Source organism: Amphiura filiformis, chromosome 1 (assembly GCF_039555335.1).
Source record: "Amphiura filiformis chromosome 1, Afil_fr2py, whole genome shotgun sequence".
NCBI classification, from domain to species: Eukaryota; Metazoa; Echinodermata; class Ophiuroidea; order Amphilepidida; family Amphiuridae; genus Amphiura; species Amphiura filiformis.
The window spans coordinates 97095948-97104986 of NC_092628.1; the positions used below are offsets into that span (position 1 = coordinate 97095948).

The 9039-nt window shown below is 35.4% G+C and overlaps 1 protein-coding gene across 1 annotated transcript in view; it reads right to left on the reverse strand.

Moving 5' to 3' along the window:
- LOC140159057 (ABC-type oligopeptide transporter ABCB9-like) overlaps nt 1–8828 on the reverse strand; it is a 28163-nt gene extending 19335 nt beyond the window's left edge. The window contains exon 1 of the mRNA XM_072182390.1: nt 8674–8828. The gene's annotated coding sequence lies outside the window, so the exon portion shown is untranslated. The remainder of the gene's footprint in view (nt 1–8673) is intronic.
- Nucleotides 8829–9039: the final 211 nt, after the last annotated feature.

Below are 9039 nucleotides of genomic sequence, written 5' to 3' on the forward strand. Positions count from 1 at the left end.
ACGCAAAATACGACCGGCCATCTGAAACTAACTTGGCGTCCAAATTTGGCGTCCACTAACGGGAAGCCTGGGCTAAACCAATCACCAAGATAAACAACTACATCCCTATATCCTGCAACAAGAACTGCTATAAGAACTCATTTGTTCCACAAACCCTAATTGACTGGAACGCCCTGGCCCTGCCACAATCAATATCAACAATCCAAGAAAAGAAATCATTCAAAGCAGCTGTTCAGCGCCACCTACTACAATCACGGTAACCATAACCATACCAGTGTTAGACATGTCCACATTGCTTATTTTTTAATTTGGTTTGGTTTGTTCGGGTTTTGACAACCCTGGATAATCCAAGAAAGCCTATATTGAAGCTTATTTCCATTGGGGTCCATTTGAACACCGGGGCGGAGTTGGAACAGTCAGGGGTTAACACCCTACTCTTTTTTAAACTGACTGCGAGATACATGTACAGGTACGGGACCGACGGCTTAACGTCCCCTCTGAAGGAGGGAGTACTTTCATGATTCATTTACCCAATTCTAAATGAACCATGGGGAGAGCGGAAGTCTGAATTTAATCTACAGAAGCTGCCAATTAATTTCAGACTTTTTTTTATCCAAGTCAATATCCAAGCAAATCGCCACCGCCGGGAATCGAACCCGGGACCTCACATGTGCACTAAAGGCAAGTACCCTAACCATTGCGCCACGCTCTCTCCACTTATTATAATAGAGGGCGACATTCAATCCAAAAAGTTGCGACCACAGTAGCTCACAGTCAATGGCTTAACTGTGTAATCCCCATAGGGAAATACACAAATTTGGAATTTGGACACCAGAAACTTGGCGGCGTAGTCTAAAAAGTGCTGGTACTTTATCCTTGATACAGAAGTCAGCATGCAGTGAAAGTTAGATTTCATAAAATAAAATCGCCTTTGTGTAAAATGGATCATCGTAATAAAAAATGATGCATTACATGCTTTATTTACAAGTACAGTAAGTCAGTGTAAGGCATTGTCAATGATGGCCGCAGAAAAGTGCAGTTTTTAAAACAGACATTAAGCCCATAACCCGCTAATTTTTGACCTACAGACATGGTTGACCCCTCATGTTTTTTGTTAAATAATCACCTTTTTAATAATTTCCATGTGAAATATCCTACTTGAAAATTTTGTGAACATGCCTACCAGTGTCAAGAAAGATTTGCATGCGCATCGCAATCCTGCCCGGTTGACTCGCTGTTGAAGTGGGTGTTGGGCAGTACAAAAGACAAGACAAGACAAACGTGTATAAATACCGTACTCATTCGGCGATCCTGACTTTTAGACCACCCGCGCTATAGGGCTCAAATATTACTATTCATCAAGGTTTAATATTCTTAGTGCTGTAATCGATTGTCGTAAGTATCGATAGTCGGAAAATACATAGACTTCCGACATGTCGAAACACTCAATGTCAGTATCGATACACAAACGACATGGCACACATGCTTAGATTATCTCAAATCAGGTCTCAAATTACCGTCAAATACTCAAATTACCGTCTCCCATGCATGATCCATGTAGTTTTAGCTGTTAGGCTTCAATACACTTGTTGTTAACTTGTTTCTGGAACTTACTGATAATAAAATTGGTAAACTCAAATCCGTGTTTCAAACTGCGTGAGTATCGATAATAGTATCGACATGTCGGATGTTTGCCTCCCGACATATCGATACCCAGAAAGCTTATCGATTACAGCACTAAATATTCTAACAAATTTACAAGCTTAAACTAAAAGTTTCATCTAAGGAGTCAAGCTTTAAACTAAAAGCAAAAATATCCAACAAGATAAAAACGATTTTTTACCCGTTTTTTAACAAGTAACTTAAAAGAAGCTTAAATCGTTAATTTTTTCATAATATTACTAATCTATGTTTCCGATGATATCCAAGAAGCTAAAATATTGTGAAAGAGGGCAGGGCTTTGAGTAATGAGGGAAATTACGGGGTAAAATACATCATGTTTTTCGAGAAATTCGCCATCTTGAATAAATGCAGAATTGCGTCACGCAATAAAACGATGTCAAATACGCTTGAAAATGCATGATACGCTAGCGTAAATTACCGTCCATACGAGCGTACATCAAGCGCTTGTGCTACGCGAAAACTTCGGACCTGGCATCACCGGTTTTGTTACCAGCTCTTTTAGGTCAAAAATAGCAATAAAAACATGAATATTGGAACAAAATAAAGCTTGTTCGATGGAATAAAAGGTACGTTTGCACAGTTGAAAACATGTTTAACCTTGTTGCGAAAGTTTTAATATGCCAAATTTGCAATTTGTACCATATAGCTCGGGTGGTCTAGACTACAAGTCAGGATTGCCACTCATTCATTAGGTAACCCAGGCAAACCTTAGTTAACACATTTGCTAGTCAGTCAAATTCGCCGACAATGTCAATGCATTTTTACATAGAAATTTAAAACAAGTGCCCGAAGAAAGAAACCTACATAAATATGTTTTCTATACTTCACTTGACCCAAATATATGATTTTTTATGGTGATAAGCAGTGTTCGAAATAAGCACTTATCCTCTTGTCCTCTTGTCCAAAAATCACTGGGGACAACCATATTGAGCTAAGTACTTATCCCCTGGACAACCACTATATTTTACCTCCAAAAGGATGACACATTTTGGGGACAACCAAAATGTAGTGAGGACAAGCAGAATTTATGCTTTAGTTATCCTCAGGATGAATGCTGGACGGTTTGCACCCTTTCAATTTCGGACCCGTGCACTTTCGCCCCCTTTCTATTTCGCACCCGTGCACTTTCGCCCCCTTTTTATACCGCGGGTATTGTGCTGCTGTCATGCTGTTGATTGATGCACGATCGATTGCTTGAACTCCCGGCAATGCGGTGTAGTATGTATAGTACTGGGCCGTCTGGCATGCACTTATTAAGTCATGATAAACCCGGGAAGGAAGGAAAGAAAGGATATTTTAAAACAAAATAGAGGAGCGATTTTTTTTTTCCGTATTATATTACAGGCCAGATATTTTAGCAGCAGGCTTACCCAAAATAATGAAATAATTAGAATTCAATGATAAAATAGTAATAATAATAAATAGTAATAATAATAAATTTATATTTAATTATTAATTATAATATGTATAAAAACAGGGGAAATTTGTTTCAACTGACGACCAAAGGATGGATCCAAAAGGATCATACAAGTGTCAACAAGCAATGGATAAAATTAAAAACAATGAAAGTATGACACAAAATCCAATGGGGGAGTAACACAAAACATATAAACAAAGTTAATTTAATAATATATAATATGATGATAATAATAATATGATAATAATAATAATAATAATAATAATAATATTAATAATAATAACAATGATAATAATATAAACAAAGTTAATTTAAAAATATAATATTCTGATAATAATAATAATATGATAATAATAAGAATAATAATAATAATAACAATGATAATAACCCAGCAAACACAAAAACGTTTTTAAAACGTTTTAAATAAGTTATATTTTGGGTTTTGGTTCAGGTAAAAGCGTTTTAATAACATTAAAATGTCGGGTTATAAAAGGTCATGAAATCGTTTTAAGCGTTTTGTTTGAAAACACACTACAACAATATTTTTAAAATGTTTTCGAAATGTCATTGTAAACTATTTTTGCAAACATTTTTGGCCAAATATTTTGTCAACACTTAAATAACATATTAAAATATTTGCACCAGGCAAACACAGAAATGTTCTTAAAATGTTATTTACAAAAGCGTTTTAATAACATTTAAATGTCGGGTTATATAAAGGTCACAAAAACATTTTAAAAACGTTATTGTAAATATTTTGGGCAAACATTTGTTGCAAAATATTTTTCAACCCCAAAATAACATTATGTTTAGAATGATTTGCACCAAGTTTTCAAAAATGTTTTTGGAATGTTTTTATACCATTTATATAACCCGACATTTAAATGTTTTCTGTAAAACATTTGTGTTTGCTGTGCAGTAAATTACGAACAAATGTTTTTAATGTTATAAAAGCGTTTTATACCATTAATGTACCCTTTATATAACCCGACATTTAAAGGTTTTCTGACAACCTTTTATAACCTTTTGCGAATGATGTCGAAAACGTTTTGTGTTTGCTGGGAAGGGGCTGTGCAATAATTATTCCCCGGGTGTTAATTTCGAGCGGCCCGCCAAGAATCGCTTTCCCCCCCTCTCGGTCTGCCACAAATCGCTTGCCCCCCCCCCTCGGCCCGCCAAAAAATATTTGCCCCCCCCCTTACACATGCCAAATTTTTGGGATCCCAATTTTCAAACCTTAAATGGTCTAGATATATGTTGCGGCGGAGGCCAGCAGGATAATTTGCATATTAACGCGTTTCCGTACTGTTTTCCTGAGCATTTTTAGAGTGTTTTTATTTAAAAGGCGCCACATGAATGTGTGCCAAAATCACTTGCCCCCCTCGGCTGGCCAAAATTGCTTGCCTCCCCCTTGCGGCTCGTCAAACATTTCTTGCACCCCCACCCCAATGTTACCCTCCCCCAGGGCTCATAATTATTGCACAGCCCCTAATAATAACAATGATGATAATAATAATAACAGTAATAATAACAATAATAGTTATAATAATAAATTGAATATAGCGTTTCTGTGTTTAGTTGCAATTCATAATGTTTGCAGCTAAGTTCCAAAATAAATACTTTAATGTGTAAGTGTAAGAAAGAAAGAAGAAAGAAAAACAAAGAAAGAAAGAAAGAAGAAGAAAGAAAGAGATAAATTATTATGTGCAGCAACATCCAAAAACAAGACATGTTTCAAAAGACAAAGCAGCTTTCTTGATAAAAAGAAAAGAAAAAAAAGGCACTATAAAAAAAAAAAGAAAGAAAGAAAGTCATCCCCTTTACACGATCTTCTTAAAATATCTAAGAAATAGATGCTATTACATTATTGACATCTTCGAGTTCAAACATCCTGCCTTAAAATTGTCGGTATAAAGTATAAAGCGGATTAAGATACCACGTAAGATATGCCGTGGTGTTAATCAGGGGTCGAAATAAGCGATAGCCCGATAGCCATGGCTATTAGGTTTTCTGTCGGGCTATTGGGTTTTATCTCCATGTAGCCCGTCGGGCTACAGGGGAGTTTCATCTTGCGCAGAAAAATGAAAACATGTGAAAGAAAAATAAAAGCTTCGATCTCCAATATTTACGGCCTGTCCAGAAATTATGTAACATAAAATGCAATGTAACGATATTTGTTGAAATGAAGTCACCGTAGCATTGTAACATAATTTAAAAATAGAAATAAAATACACACCGCCGGCATAATTACACAGATTGCGATATTGTCTAGAACCACTGCTGCTAAGTTATTGCAGTGCTGAATGATGACACGTACATGAGTTGGAAAATTTTCTAATTCTAGGGATCGGAAAGAAATGCTTTATGGGTGGTGTGTAGAGATATGCCATCGGTGAAATACGACACAATGATCGGCCGTAGAAGGAAAAAAATGACAAAAAGTTGCCCTTGAATTATGTTTTATAGTCATCATACTCCAGTAATTCAATAAATATCATAATATTTGGCCTAAACTTGAACTCATTTGCAATGAAATGTCATTTTTTATTGAGAAATGCATGGGTTCCATGTGGTGCCAATGGTGTTGAATTCTGCACTTTGCCGAAGTTACTGCATTTTGTGGAATTCGGCGAACTTTTATGGCATAAAGCAACAGTTTTATAGTAAGTAAACTGCTTGGGAACTCTCTTAAAAAGCGAGATAGTTGGTTACAGGCGAGAATCGTGGCGTGAAAAGCGAGATCACATTTTTTGCCAGGCTTTAACTATTTATACCATGAATCTATACTGGTAACACATCATTGTAACCAAAATCACAAAATCTGATACCAATTAATTAAAACGGTACATTCAATACTTGACAGATTCGAGATTAAGAACCCTTCATTTTAGGATTTGAGCGCATATTTTTAACACTTTCAGGGGCCCCTGGTTTTAAAACCTAGTGCTACCCCTCATTATGGGGGGGGGGGGTAAGGGTTACTCACTAATAACTGAATATTTGAACAAACGATTGGTTTGAATTGTGCAAAAACAATGTATTTATTCAGGGCTATTGAATTTCCTTCAGGGCTATCAGAAAAAATGGCTAGATAGCCCGGATGGCTATCAGGAAATGGTCCCTTATTTCTACCCCTGTGTTAATGAAGCATCGTCATAATGAGTCCGTGATTGACAGGCCGGTAAACAAAATTAATCATGAACATATAAATGTCAATCATTTACAATGCAGAATTGGATAGCATTTTTTCCACAAATTTGTTTGTTTACTTATGTTATTTATTAAAACTATATTTATACAGGGTTACCCTTCAGATAAATCTGCTAAATCTGCCCTGTGTCATGAAAACAATATACATAACAATTTGTAGAATTATACATAGGCCCTACATTGTATATGTAAGAATTTTTAAACATAAACATCAAAAAAATCATACATCAAATATATCAAAATTCATTAAAAGTATTTACATTTCTTTGTTTTATACAATTTATGTAACACTTGTAGAAATATATATATATTAAATTAATTAAGAACACAGACGAAATACATCATTCATTAAAAGACATAAAAGTTAAAACATTTGGTTCATTATTTACATTTCTCATTGAAACGAACAGAAAACTTTCCTGATTAATAATATTTTGTATTTGGCAAAGAATAAGGATGCAATTGTAATATTTCTCAATGTGCAATCGTAACATATTGTTCGTAAATAAATATCTTTGTATGCATGTATTTCTTGAAAAGTTTATACCGCACGCTTGACCCTGGGCCCGGGGCTTGTCAAGCAATCGATCGTCGTCACTAGGCATATGGCACTTTTGCGAGTCTGTTTGCGGTACCATTGATTGAACCCACACCATACCCGGCGCTTTCCCGTAAGTCATTCATTACATAATGGGTTGAAGAAGTCACACCTTATGTATACAGTCACGCAGCACAGCGTGGCCGGAGACTTGTCAAGCAAAATGTACGGGTATGTTCTGGGAACGAATATATGCGTGCTACTGCCTAGTCACCGTAAGCTACCATTGCATTGATTGAACCCATGTCTTGCCCGGCGCTTTCGCGTACTAGTGGCAGCTAATACTCGCGATGAAGAAAGGTGGCGAAAGTCAGCACAGCATTATCGCAAAGCTGCTGCCAGGCATTTGTTTTGCTTGTGCGCATTTGTGATGATTTGTCTTTGAGAAATTTGCTAAATATTTTTTTCCCATTAGTTTCATGTCAAAGAAGATCAATTCGGCAACATAAAGATGGGATAAAATTATAAATTATAAGCCATCAAATTTTTGGCCATATCAATATTAGGCCCTATATAAATTTTATAGGCCATAAATAATTTAACACTAAATTATATAGCTATTAATAAAGTACTAATAAGGTAACATAATTCTAATAATAATAATAATAATAATATTATAATATAATAATATGATAATAATAATAATAATAATAATAATAATAATAAATGGCCTAATAATAGGCCTAATAATAATAATAATAATAATAATAATAATAATAATTATATAAAAATAATAAATAGGCCTAAAATAAAATAAAATAGAAATGAAATAAAATAGGCCTAAGTAAAATAAAATAACAAATCAAAAACATAATGAATACCAATCTTCAGTCGAAGCACATTTAATATATTGTAATAATATAGGCCTATTAAATTCAATCGAACCGGAGAGTCCATCAACATCCCGGGTAAACATACTATTTGCTTTTGTACACGCTGGACTCCCGGTACTGCAAACACAGACAATCAACACTAAACAGTCAACCAATACTGTACACATACAACACCCCACTGTACCGCCGGGAGTTGAAGCGATCGATCGTGCATCATCAATCAACAGCAGCACATTACCCGCGGTTTAAAAAGGGGGCAAAAGTGCACGGGTGCGAAATTGAAAGGGGGCGAAAGTGCACGGGTCCGAAATTGAAAGGGTGCGAACCGTCCTGTTTCCCTCAGGATAACCTCCGGCTCCATATTTTCCTTATTTTGGACACTGGTGATAAGTCACCCGCACATGGAATTTTAGAGGGATTTGGATAGCATTTCCATTAAAAAAAGCTGCTATCATAATGAGACTAAGATCTAGAAACACCCCGAAATGCCGTTTTGGGGAATTTTGCTAGCTGAAACTTTTTGATGAAAGTCAATCTTTGACAAGATGTAACTTTGCTACGGAAAGTGCTATGAAAAAATGGTTTTCAGTTTTGGCTTTGTTTACTCAAGGGCTTTAATTTGATATATAAAATGATGCAGTTTGATGGCAAATTTAAATTCACCTAGCATATCTACATTCATTCCCCGCACAATACAAAGTTGGAACAGTTTGCCTATATCATAAAGCTTCAAGGCAAAGCAGCCGCCATGGACTTCATTAAAAATTAATTAGACCACTCTAACCTTAATTAATTAGACCGTCCGTAGCTACAGCCCCACAGATGTAGATGTAGGTCTGTGTCAGTTTGTGCTGAATATAAACATTGTCGGTGACAAGGTTGCGAATTTTGAAATACGCATATACGAGTTGCGAAAAAAAGTTTAAGCTTACCTCTAAATTTACTCTAGTGTCTTTGAAAAGGCGTGGGAAGCTGCCTTTCGACTCAAATTAAGATAAGTTGTTTTTTACAGAGAATTCTTGCAATATTTATTGACAAAAAGTCTAGATTTTCAAAGTTTTGAACTACAAATTTCCGCAGCAGGCGACCGAAATCACTTGCATGATGGGATATCGACAGGCTCTGTCGGCGCTTTATAGATATTGGTCATTTTTACCTAGATTTTTGTAAGTTTTAGCTCTTATTTGCACCATTAATCTTAAATAGAAATTATAACTAATGTAAAATATTATTTTTTTATGCATATCTTCATTTAAAATATTAAAAAATTTGTTTTAAAACAAAACATATTCCCAATA